Here is a 13,944-nt window from a genome sequence, read left to right on the forward strand (position 1 = left end):
ATTTCCTTTTGTTTGTTTTTTTTTTTTTTTGTTTTTGTTTTGTTTTGTTTATTGCTGAGTAATATTTCCTTGTGTAGGTGTACCACAATTTCTGCATCCATTCCTCAGTTGAGTGTTATCTGGGTTGTTTTCAGCTTCTGGCTATTACAAATACAGCTGCTATAAACATGGTTGAGCAAATGTAGTCCATGGCAGTTCAGTGTCTAAGTGGGTTCCAATAGTAATGGGAACAGGGACTGTCTCTGACATGAACTGATTGGCCTGCTCTTTGATCACTTCCCTCTGATGTGGGAGCAGTCTTCCAGGACACAGAGGAAGATAATGCATTCACTCCTAGTGAGACCTGATAGACTAGGATTAGAAGGAAGGGGAGGAAGACCTCCCCTATTGGTGGACTGGGGGAGGGGTATGGATAGAGAAGGGGGTGGGAGGGTAGGGTTGGGAGGAGAGAGGAAGCTACAGTGAATAAATTGTAATTAATAAAATAAAAGTGTGCCAAAAAAAAGTGTGTGCTTTTGTATTTAGGGCATAAATGTTCAGAATTGTGATGTCTTCTTGGTGGAATTTTCGGTTGATGAGTATGAGGTGAACTACCTCATCTCTTTTGATTAATTTTGGTTGAAAGTCTATTTTAGTAGGTATTAGAATGGCTACTCATGCTTGCTTCTTGGGTCCATTGGCTTTGAAAACCGTCTTCCAGCCTTCACTCTCAGGTAACGTCGGTAATGTCTATCTTTGTGATTTAGGTGTTTTTCTTGTATGCAAAAGATTGTTGGATCTTGTTTATGCATCCATTCTGTTAATCTATGTCTTTTTCTTAGACAGTTGAATCTATTTATGTTGAGAGAGGTTAATGACCAATGGCTGTTAGACACTTTGATATTGCTGTAGGTTGTACTGTTTGTGTGCCTGGCTCCTTTTACTTTTGCTTAGTGGTTATTTATTTCTTGTGTTTTTCTGAATGTAGTTAGCTTTTTTCAGTTCATTTTTTCTTCCATTATCTTCTGTAAGGCTGGATCTCTGAGTAGGTATTGTTTTAATTTATTGTTGTCTTTAAATATCTTGTTTTCTCCATCCATAATGATTGAGAGCTTTGCTGTGTATAGTAGCCTGGCATGACATCTGTGTTCTCTTAGGTTCTGCATGATAACCATCCAGGCCTATCTGGCTTTCAGAGTCTCTGTTGAGTTGTCAGGTGTGATTCTGATGGGTTCCCCATTATATGTTACTTGCCCTTTTTCCCTTGCAGGTTTTAGTATTTCTTCTTTGTTCAGTATACTTACTGTTTTGATTGTTATGAAGAAGGAGGATTTCATTTTCTAGTCTAATCTATTAGGTGTTACGTATGTTTCTTGTATGCTTATAGGCCTCTCCTTTAAATTGGGGAAATTTTTTTTCTATGATTTTGTTAAAAATATTTCCTGGGCCTTGGAGACAGGAATTTTCTTTTTCCTCTATTCCTATTATTCTTAGGTTTTATCTTTTCATGTTGTCTTGTCTTGGATTTTGTGGATGATCTCTGTCAGGAATTTTTTTAGATTTAACATTTTCTTTAATGGATACATCAATTTCTTCCATTTTATCTCCCATACCTGAGATTCTTTCTTCCATCTCTTGTAGTCTGTTGTTTATGTTTACCCCTGTAGTTCCTGTTTTCTTCCCTAAGTTTTTCCTCTTGATGATTTCATCTGTTTGTGTTTTCTTTAATTTTTCTAATTCTATCTTAGATCTTGCATCATTTTGTTGATTTATTTCAGGTTTTTCTTTATTTTCCTTCAAATACTTTTACCTGTTTCTTTGAACTTTCCTTGATTTCTATTATTTATTTCACTGATTTAATTATTTCCTCTCTAAAGGCCACAAACTGTTCGACTGTATCTTCCTGTATTTCTTTATGGATGGCCATAATCTCTTTGACTTTATCTTCTATTTCTTTACACAAATTATTTGTTTCCTCCTTGATCTTCTTCATAAGCATAGATGTTATGTCATCTTCTTGAATTTCCCTTATGTTAAAATATCCAGGACTATGTGCCCCTGTATAACTGGGTCCTGGAGTGCCATATGGCTTTGGTTTTTTTGTTTTTTTTTTTGTTTGTTTGTTTGTTTGTTTGTTTGTTTTGGTTGTCCTTTTACACTGGCTTCTACCCATCTGGCTACCTTGTTGGCTGTTAGTTTCTGGTGCCTGCTACAATTCTGGGTTGAGGGAATCCCCTTGGCAGGAAGATGGTTGTTCCTGAAGGAGGCCTCCTCAACATTTTGTGTATGTTCACTGAATGGTCAGTGCTTCTCAGAGAATTAACAGAGTTCACCTTAGGTGTATGTTCCTGTGGGGTAATTGCTGTTGTCCTTGTTCATGGGTGTGATGTTGTGAAGTAAATTTAATTGCCTTCCCTTAGGCACCTTCAGTGTCCTGACAATGTCTTTCATCCTAGGACATCATCTTGACCAGGTACATAGTGACCTGTAAGCCACTCCCCATCCTTCTCTCCTTTCTTGTTCTTCCCTTCTCTTGCTTTCTCTCCCTTCTCTCTGTCATGACATCTCCTCCTCCATGTCTCTCTCTCCCATCTATCTCTGTCTATGTCTTTCTTTCTCTCTCTTCCTCTCTCTCTCTCTCCATCTCCATTCAATAAACTTCATTGGGATTTAAGACTGGTTGTGTGCATGGCATTTTTATCTAAATCCTAACATTTAGTGCTGAAAACCTGGAAGGGCTCTTCTTGCAATGTTCAAACATGTTAGAATCCCTCTTTATATGCCCACCCACAACAAATCTTACTCTGGCACACTCACCTCCTACTTTTTTCAGGATCACTTAACCTGTCTTCCTGCTGCTGCCTCCTCCACACAAATCTGTCCTACTTCCGGCACCTGCACAGAACTTTTTCTCGATGACCCCCTCATCTGCTCTGATCTCTCAGTTCACTCCTGCTGGACTTCACTATTAAGTAAGCCAGGCCTCAGGACTTGCCCCAACAGCACAGAGGGTTTTTTAACTACTCTCAAATGGCTTTAAATTTTGCCACCTCTTGAATTTTTGATCTTAGCCATTCTAATGTATGTGAGGTGAGATCTCAGGGTCTTTTGATGGCTAAGGATATAGAACATTTCTTTAGGTGTTTCTCTGCCATTCAGTGTTCCTCTAATTAGAATTCTCTGTTTAGCTCTGTACCCTATTTTTGATTGGATTACTTGATTTGTTTCTTTTTAACTTCTTCAGTTCTTTGTATATTCTGGAGAGTAGCCCTCTGCAAGATATAGGGTTGGTGAAGATCCTTTCACAGTCTGTTGGCTGCCTTTATATTCTGATGACAGTGTCCTTTGCTTTACAGAAAATTTTCACTTTCATGAGGTCAGGTTTATTGATTGCTGATCTTAGAGCCTGAGCTGTTAGTGTTCTGTTCAGGAAGTTGTCTTCTGTGCCCATGAGTTCAAGGCTCTTCCCCACTTTTTCTTCTAACAGGTTTAGTGTGTCTGGTTTTATGTTGAGGTCTTTGATCCACTTGGACATTAGTTTTGTGTAGTGTGATAAGTATGGATCTACTTGCATTGTTCTATATGTAGACATTTTAGAGAGGATGTGAAGAGAGGGGAACCCTCCTTCAATGCTGATGGGAATATAAACTTGTATAACAACATTGGAAATAAATCTGGCACTTTCTCAGGCAATTAGGAATAGAGCTACCTCATTATCCAGCTATACCACTCCTAGGCATATATCCAAAATATGCTCAACTATACAACAGGGACATTTGCATAATCATGTTCATAGCATCTTTATTTGTAATATCCAGAATCTGGAAGCAACCCAGATGTCCCTCAGTTGAAGAATGGATGCAGAAATTGTGGTCCATTTACACAATGGAATACTACTCAGCAATTAAAAACAAGGAAATCATGAAATTTGCAGGTAAATGGTGGGATCTAGAAAAGATCATCCTGAGTGAAGTATCTTAGAAGCAGAAAGACACACATGATATGTGCTCACTAATAAGTGTATATTAGACATATAATAAAAGAAAATAATATTAAAATCTGTACACCAAAAGAATCTAATCAAGAATGAGGACCCTGGGTAAGATGCTCAGTCTTCATTCAAGCAAATGGGATAGACCTCAGAAGATGGAGAAAACAGGGAACAGGACAGGGGTAAACCACAGAGAACCTCTGAAAGACTCTAACCAGCAGGGTATTAAAGTAGATGCTGAGACTCATAGCCAAATTTTGGGCAGAGTGCAGGAAATCTTATGGAAGTAGGAGGAGATAAAAAGACATGTAGGGGACTGCTGCATCCCAAGAAGTGCAACTGAACCAAAAATTCTTGGCCCAGGGGTATTTTATGAAACTGATACTCTAACCAAGGACCCTTCATGGAGATAATGTAGAACCTCTGTACAGATGTAGCCTGTGGCAGCTCATTATCTAAGTGGGTATCCTAGTAAGGGGAACAGGGGCTGGCTCTGACATGAACTCAGAAGCTGGCTTTCTGATCACCTCCTCCTGAGGTGTGGACAGCCTTCCCAGGCCACAGAGGAAGACAATCCTGATGAGACCTGATAGGCTAAGGTCAGATGGAAGGAGAGAAGGTTGTCCCATTATCAGTGAAATGGGGAAGGGTCATGGGAAGAGAAGAGGGAGGGAGAGTGTGATTCAGAGTGTATGAGGGAGGAGGCTACAGCTCGGGTACAAAATGAATAAATTGTAATAAATAAAAAAAATTTAAAAACATTTGCCAGGGCCTCAGGTCCCAGGAATTAGGGTTTTACATTTCCTGTCTCACTTATGTATGGAGCGGTTTGTTTTTTTAATTGCTCTTACACCTGTTCAGTTGTGCCACCCTTGGGAATTTTAAAACTGCTAGAGGGCAGGAACCACCACAACTTCAGCAAATCTCCTGGTCCTGTGACCCTTGAGTTACTATTCAGCAGTGATACACACCACACATGGTAAGATGTCATGTTGATTTTAAAATTGAGAAGCATTGCCATGTGCTTGTCCCTCCCCCACTCTCACAAAACTCCAAGCCATGCATTCTAAACTGGCTCTCAAAATATTCCTGACTTGTAAGCCCCTACCTCCCAGCTTTTAAAAATCTGTTCTTCCTGATTTCTGTACATTCTTAATATATGATTAATATATATATTATATATGTGCTGTAAAATCTTTTCTAATGATTTATATAATTTGCTCATTGGTTTTATATTTATAAGACTTCCTTAGTCATAACTGTTTATTTTACCTCCTTTTAGACAAAAAGCAACAATTTTCATTTTAAATGGGTATGGATTTTTATTTAAATTTAAAGTTATACTTTTACATCATGATATATATATATATATATATATATATATATATATATATGATTTAACCCTGGTTCAAAATAATTGTTATATTATGCTAAAATTTCAAATTATAAAAATCTATTCAAATTAAGGTAATTTAAAATGCATGTCTACTTGCCTATGTCTTTATCAATTCCTGAATGAATGGATGCTCTTTCTCCTGCCACAAGCTGGTGATACAGATTCACCACTAGGCTTTCCAGCCAATGGATTTGCTATAATAAATTCAAATGTAATTTTTTAATTTCTTTTTACTGTTCTACTACATTGTTATTTATTCTAAACCTCATAACTCAGAGGTTAGTAAGTAAAAATTTTTGTCTAAATACCTTTAAACTATATCATATAATTCCAAGGATATTCTAAATTAAGAACTATGAATTTTAGAGGCATTTATTGTTTCAGTTAAAACTTGGTCATTATGTTATATCTTCACTATCAAAATGCAAAAATATGCTTAGTCTTATTTTCTAAATATAATAACATTATTAATCTATAGGGTAGCCTTAGACTTTTATAAGTTGTGTATTATATTTATGACTTTTAAGGCTCCAACTTAACAGGGACAAGACCTAAAGTCTTAATATTTGATGGTTCACAAAGGCAAGTCAATATTCAGTCATCTCACAGATGATCAAGTCCTCTAACATACCCAAAAACTTATTTATAGTTCTACAGAAGCAAGCATGGTCTCATTGCCATCTTTAATAAACAGCTGAGTATGGTCCTTGAGTCACCATACAAGAATTGGTAAAAATAACAAGAGAGGAGCCTTCCTTACAGTCTCATCTACAGGAAAACTATCCTCCAGACCTTAGCTGCTGCTCTGAGGCTGTTGGCATTCCCACACAGAAAACAAGAGGTCTGCAATGCCCCATCCTGCTGGGGTATAGGCTAAAGTCAACTCTGCCAGGTGACTGTTACAAATGCAGCCAAAGGATACACTGAACCTGCAGCTGCCTTACAAACCATGGCTACCTGCTAGCAGACGTGCCTTTGGAAGTCAAAAATGCTCCCATGCAGGTTTGTCCTCTGTGACCAGCCATGGAGGCTCAACCAGAACAAAAGCCACAGACACTTCCAGCCTTCAAGCTCCTTGGCTTTGAGGAGAACAAATGGCTCCTAGATTCAGTGACCTCCACTACCCTTGCCCAGTTCATATAACATTGCAGTCTGTTTAGGCCTCACACTTGCATCCCATGGACATATTGCTAACTTTTGTGTTGGGAAACTTCAGATGCCCTCTCACTTCTCTTCATATGCATGAAACTAGGCCTTAAGCCTGAGTCCTAGAGTTGCTACTGTCAGGCCTAGACACAATATGCCTTGTTGTTAGACTCAAGAAACACACCTCAGGGCCTCAGCTAACCTTTTATCATCCCTTTCGCTAAAGGACAATAAATGTTCCTAGCAGTCTCACATATGTCTCGTAGTAAATAACTAGATACAAAGGCCTAAGATTGGTAAACGCAAGCTATAAATGTTTGAGCGTCTAGGAAAGTGCTTTAAAGTTGGTAAATGCAAGTTATATAAATGTTTGAGGGTTTAAGAAAGTGTTTAAGGTTTGTAAATGAAAACTTAAAAATTGGTTGTCTTGTTTCCATAATTATATTCGTACTAAAAGTTAATGCCAAGTGATCTTTTGCCCCTTCTATTTCACAGAAGGCTTCTGCCTACCCAGAACTCTCCTTAAAGAGTGTTTGGGCTGTTAGCACCAAAGTGTATGTCTACTGCTTTTTTTACAATGTATATTTCAATGCATATTACAATGGTGATGTTAACATGTCTAAAGTTTTATCACCTTTGTAAAACTTAAAAGTGATTCTTGTAAGCTGCAGAAAATCCACCTGAATCCACCTCTCAGGTCAATCAGGCTCCAGATAATTACTGCACCTATTGCCTATCTCAAAAGTTAGATTTCCTCCCCAACTTTACCTGGTTTTGGGACTCCTCTTTCCTGGCTACCAAACTGCTGCATCCATACATCCAACACTGGCAGATTAATGAGTTGCCTTTCATGGTCAGCTTAAAGTTATCCTTTGTCTGGGAGACTGACTGGTATCTCTCTGTCACACTGGGGAATGGAGGTACCCTCCCTTTTCACAGACCCTCACAGGATGCCTTTCCTTGGGTGAATAATCCTTTTCTTCTTACCAATAGATGCTTGCCAGGCTGGAATTCCTCTGCTTTGGGCGTGCTGGGAGGGACTGGAATCTTTAAATCACCAACCTACCCTGAGCATGGGACTGTACTGCATCGGTGAGGGTATGAGCCCAAGCTATATCTTGTAATAAAAAGATCCTCTTGTGTTTTGCTACAGACTTGACTCCTGGCAATCTTTTGTGGTCTCCCGAATTTGGCACAACACTCTCACCCACCTGCTTTTAGCAAGGAAACCTCTATCTCAAAAATCTTCCACTGCTTTTGATCCTGCTAATGAACTCCCCCCCCCCCCATTTATATAACACCAGTATCCTGCCAGACCGGGGTGTTGCTACATTCATGACAGCACCAAAGCAGCTACCACAGATGATGCAGTCTAACCTTGCGGACTCTTCCTGGAGCTGGCCAACATTCCAGACTTTTGACCTTCCTATCACCACATTAGTGTCAGCAGGAAATAGATAAAGATGATTTTTTCTTTCACCATGATCCACTTATTCTCAACAAAAGGCTTAAATGGTGTGCTTCAGGCCCAGGACCAGATTCTCCTAGCATTCCTCAGTCCCTATCTGCTGTTGGACATGGCTAGCAACTCTACCTTCTACCCTGAACTTTTCAGGGCAGGGGCTTCCTCTCCTCCTCACTATGTAATCTGGACATTTTGGAGATCTTAACTTTTTTCCTCTCTCTTATCCCCTTGTATGGTGACCAAGAGCTGCTTCCAATAAACCTACATTTATACCCTTTAACTTGCCTTTCTTTCCCAAACTCCTCATTTTTTAATTAAAAAAAAATGGAGGAATGTTATGTTGTGCAAGCAATTCAACTGGCCTTCCCGTAGGGACCTTCAGGGTCCTGACAACGTACTATGTCAGTACCTACATCCTATGACATCATCTGGGCCAGGTACATAGTGACCTGTCTGCCACTTCCCCCTTCTCTTACTATCTTGCTCTTTTGCTCTTCCCTTCTCTTGCTTTCTCTCCCCTCTCTCTGTCAGGGATCCCCTTCCTTACCATGTCTCTCTCTCCTATTTCTGTCTGTCTGTCTGTCTCTCTCCATCTCCATCCAATAAACCTCATTGGATTTAAGATTGGATGTGTGCATGGTATTTTTATCTAAATCCTAACAAGGGGGGAGGTTCTCCTTTCACCAGGAGAAGTACTGGAGACAGCTGCCCTGCCATTGGCTTTCTTGATCTGAATTTAGTGAGCTGCCGATGTTCTTACACTGTGTTTACTGTGCCCAGCCCTCTTGAAAATCCAGGGAGCCTCGAGGTTTGGCTAATTTATCTAGGGAGACAGGTTGCACTTTGGTGTGTCTGGGGCTGATCCTGTAGGCCCCTGGTGTCTATCAGTTTGATGTTGGAGTTCTGTGCCCTAGTAACCAAGTGGTAATCAGTGACAGGTGAGTGCAGCACACAGGCATGTGGTTGGAGGCTAGAGCCCTGATCCTGCAGGAACCCAGGAACTTTTCTGGGCATTAGCTGGGTGTCCTGAGGTCAGACCTGATGTTTCTGTCACCTTTGGATTTCCTCCTGACAGAGAGACCTAGTCTGTGGTGTTTTGGGGTCCATTGTTCAGTCTGGGGTGGTAGTAAAACACACAGGTACAGGTGAGTAGCTCCACACTGCTGACTGTGCTCCTGCAGGAACGTGGGAAATTTTCAGGGAAGGGGGCTCTGCTACGTGCTCTGAAGTCAGACCTGATGTTTCCTTCACCATGGGGTTTCCTCCCTACAGGGAAACCCAGTCTCTGGTGTTTATGAGCCCACAGTTCTGTCTAGGGTAATGAGCAGCATGCGTGTCTCTGGGCTTGCAACTGAGCAACTGAGCCCTGGACCTTTTCCAGGGTTGTCTGGGTGATCTGAGGTTGGTTGGCAGATTGTTTCCTTCACCATGGGGTTTTCACTAGACTGGAAAACTCTCTGGTGTTGTGAGGCCTACAGTGTAGTCTGGGATGGGTGATAAGAACATGCAGGTGTCTTTCTCTGGGCAGGCGACTGAGCACTCGCCAGGACCTGGGAACTCTTCCTGGGTTTAGCTGGGTGACCTAAGATTGTAACCAATTGCTTCCCACACCATGGGATTTCCTCTCACCTAAGGAACACAGTCATTGGTGTTTTAGGGACCACAGTTCAGTCTGTTGGTCTCTGAATTAACAGCTGTCATACTCATCAGACACAGTATGCTCTCTGCTCTGCCATCTTGGATCCCCCCTCTATTTTTTTTACTTCTATTATTTGTTTGTTTCCTTTATATAGTCTTCAAAGTCATTGATAATTTGGCGGAGTTAAAGCTTTGTTATATAGCTATGTATCTATAGATATAGATATATAGATATATAAATTTCAAACATTCCACTGTGTTTGGATTTGCTAATTGAGAAATTATGATTTCCTGGGAGCCTTGTGCTGTCTTCAAGTTTCATGGCTTTCTTTCTGGTTGTGTGCTGTAATTTATTTTGGTTCAGATAGCTCTTTTAATTTCATTTGAGGATATTCTTACTAAACAGCTTACACTTGAGGGTTTGGCCCCTAGGTAGCACTCAAAGATACGTAAACAACTTTTGGATGAGGTTTCTGTTTTTTCTCCATTCACTAGCTGAATGGAGCCGTATGGAACTTGTTTCTATTTACTGCATAATCCATATATTTCTATGTACCCTTCAACTGTCCTATCACCTACATTGTAATAATTGATACTTCTTTTATTTATTACCTTGAAATTTCTTATTCCCTGTATAACATGGAGGCAACTATTAATCCTCCACCTTACCCTAACATCCACCTGTATATCACCAATAGTTACACTTGTTTATTTTTTTTCTTTTTAAAATAAGTATATGAAATGTGATGGCTGTTGTTTCTCCCCTTCTCATATCCCCAACCATCTGGACCCACTTTCATGACATATGTATTCTTTTGCTCTCTTGTTCTTCATTATGATCATCCCATGTTTGATCTCCTTTCTAGTTCCATTGCCTATAACCACATTCATACCCATTTATGTTTACACTCTGATGCATTAAAATATAGAAACTGTTTATGAAGAATAATATGAGATTACTTTCTTTCTGATTTGGGGTTATTCCATTTATAAAACTGTTTTCCAGAGATGTCCATTTTGCACCAAGATTAATAGCTGTATTTTTCTTTACAGCTTAAGAAAATCCATATATATATAAAATCTGTGAATAGGTATCTGGGCTAATTTCATTCCCTTGGTATTGTGAATAGAGCAGCAATGTCACTGTGCAAGTATCTTTGTGGTAGGGTATAGGGTCCTTTGGGTACATGGTCAATATTGGTATAGCTGGGTCACATGATAGTTCCGCCTTAATTTTTAAAGAAAACTTCATAAAGATTTCCATAATTGTTATACTAGCTTATACTTCCTCTAGCAGTGAATACAAGTCATTATTTCATCAAGAACACGAGCCTCAAAATTACAGATAACCTATATACTTGGATTTCAGAATGGAAGAACTAATGGCTATGTTAACTGACTTCGTTAGAACAGACCTTTGAATACATTCTGTAAGTTAGGAAAACATATCAAATGTGACGTCAGGACCCACATCATATCAACAGCTACCCACTTCAATTGAGTTCATAATTCATTGAAAATGTTCAATTCAGCATAACTTCCTCTTGTATGCATCTTTTATTATCAATAGGTAATTAATCCCAAGGTTCCACCTCAGTGTTCTAGGAATATTTTCTAATGATTTATTGTACAAATAAACAAGATGAAAAAGTCTCCAATGGCATAATATGCATAATGTGCATATTAATTAGAAAGCAATTTAGATATTTATTTAGGCCGTGCTCTAATGATGGAAAGTTGATTTAGTGGAACTAATTATGATAAATTACTAACTGTGGCTGCAAATATTTGGTGTTTATCCAAATTTATCAATAAGCCAAAAGCCAAGCAGAGACATAGTTTGGAATGCTTTATATTAACTTCTCATTGGAATTTTAAAAATATCAATGTTTTTCCATTTATTTTTAACAGAGAATGTATCCTATAAACATATTAAAGTATTTTCAAGATTGGCAAAGTTGCTTAAATATTAAGACATCTGAGCCCTTATGTCTTTAGATTTGGGACTCTGTAATTTCTTATAATGAACTTAATTATCAGAAGAACTGTGGTGCTAATACAACGTTGAACTTTCCTAAATAAGCTTCATTTTCCTCATAAATCAACTTTATTTGGATACAAAAGTGCTGAGCTTTATGGGAACCAGTTAGATAAAAATTTAATTTTCCAAATTGTTTATTTAATTTCACATTCACTCTCAGTGCAAAAAATAGTAATTGCATTATGGTCACAAATCAAGTACAACAGAAATGTACTCAGAATCACACAAAGTCCAGTTTAAAATGGGCTGGACAAAATGAAATTTTTGTCATCTAAAATAATCTTGCTCAAGGGTGAAGCTGCTCGAGCCCTCATCTTAAAAGCACCTTGGTTCAGTGCACTGTTAAATATTTTATGGTAAAATAAACTCCTTAGTTTGACCTGATACTTTGAAGGAATGGATAATAATGGGAAAAATGTCCATAAATACTGGAATGCATGCAACTTGTTGGGATATACTTCAGTCATGCTGTTTCAAATCTGTTTCCTTATTTACAAACTTCCAAAGACATAACAAATAATTTATATCACTTCATGTCTACCACTCATTCTATGAAATAAAAAAGTCAAATATACACACGAAGCTACCCGTGCATCTTTTTCTGATACTATTTCCTGTTTTCAGGCCCTTAAGGAATCATTATTATAAATATAATTGGTGATATTTTCATATCGGTTTTATATTATTCTTTACACATTTGTAACCCATAAATATGATATATTTTTATATTTTATATTATACTGTGTATATTTTCCTGAAACATTTTCTTTTATTCATTCAACATTGCGTATTTCTATGCATCCATGTTGCTATACGCATTTCTCACTAAACCATTTATTTGTGTTTTGGAAGAATTCATACAATACAAATTTTAGTGTTTATAGATACACATTAAGGTTGTTTTCACCGTTTTGTTATTATAAATAATGTAACTTTAATCATGTTTTCCTGTATTAACATGAATGAGTTTCTCTAAGGGGTATATGTTTAAATTGGATTTTTGTATATATACATATATATATATGCATACCAATTTTCATGCACATCAGCAGTATAAGAGGATTTATTTTGTCTTTTTCCCTTAAAAAAATATTCATTTCTACTCAAAATTATTTGCTAGCTCATTTTCAGTGTTACCAAGCCAGTCATTGGAATTATCTGTACACAACCCTGAGAACCAAATTAATTACTTCAGGGTCTTACTGAACATTTCAACAAATATCAAGACAAAATGGTAAAGAGGGAGGTATTTATCTCTGTTATATTCTCCACTTCCTTCTGTACTGAGCAGTTATTCTGTGACCACTCACCATTTGTGTTCTAGACAGCTCTGATTTTCTTCACAGCTTACTTGTCCACTGCTTATTCATGTATTGACTCTGTTAGCAACTCCATTATTCACTCAGATGTACTGACTACCTACAATTTTTGAGACACTGTGTGATAAACTTTAAGTAGGAAGATTTATTGTAGATTTAAAAATGAATGTGAGTATTGGAATAACAAATCTCACACCTCTTGTACTGTATGTTCCAAATTTCTTCTTTTTGCATGCAAATCTCATCAATTAAGTCAAAGTAGAAAGAGCAAACATCAGTTAAATACTTACCATAAATTATTATATCCATGGATGAAAGTGATCTTTTCATTTGTATGTAATATATTTTTGTAGTAATAGTTTTATCACTGTTGTAATGCAGAGTGAGTAGAATTTAAATCACCACTTATAGAATGTAATACCAGTATGTCCATGGCTCATAACAATTTTTTCTGTCTCCTTCCAAAATAACACTATCAGATACAGGTTAGGTTTTTTTGTTTGTTTGTTTTTCCATTTAGTGAATTTAAGATAATACCAACAACACATTCAACATCTGATCCCAAGTGATCTAAATTCAAATTCTGATATAACTCTATAAATCTATTACCTTTTATGGCTGATAGTGGGAATTTTAAACACAGTGAACCAGACAAGGAAAATGAAGTGTTACACTCTGTTTAGGCCAGAAAGACAGGATTTAATTTGCTGATGTGATATTTGTGAAGAAAACATAAAAAAAAATCTTTAATCACTGTGAGTCTGCTAATGTTCCAATGTGCATAATTGATGGTAACTCCTTCAAGACAAGGTCATGATGCACAAAGCCAGATACAATGCCCAGTCTTATTTCATATTGTGAATGCTAAGAATTGACCTCTGGATTTAAGTTTCCACAGAGTTTTCCCAGGATGTCCTAATGACTGTGAAGACTGGGAAGAAGAATCTGAAAGATCACAGGTTATAACTT

The sequence above is a fragment of the Psammomys obesus genome, unplaced genomic scaffold (genome assembly GCF_907164565.1).
Source record: "Psammomys obesus unplaced genomic scaffold, mPsaObe1.curated_primary_1811, whole genome shotgun sequence".
In the NCBI taxonomy this organism is placed as follows: domain Eukaryota; kingdom Metazoa; phylum Chordata; class Mammalia; order Rodentia; family Muridae; genus Psammomys; species Psammomys obesus.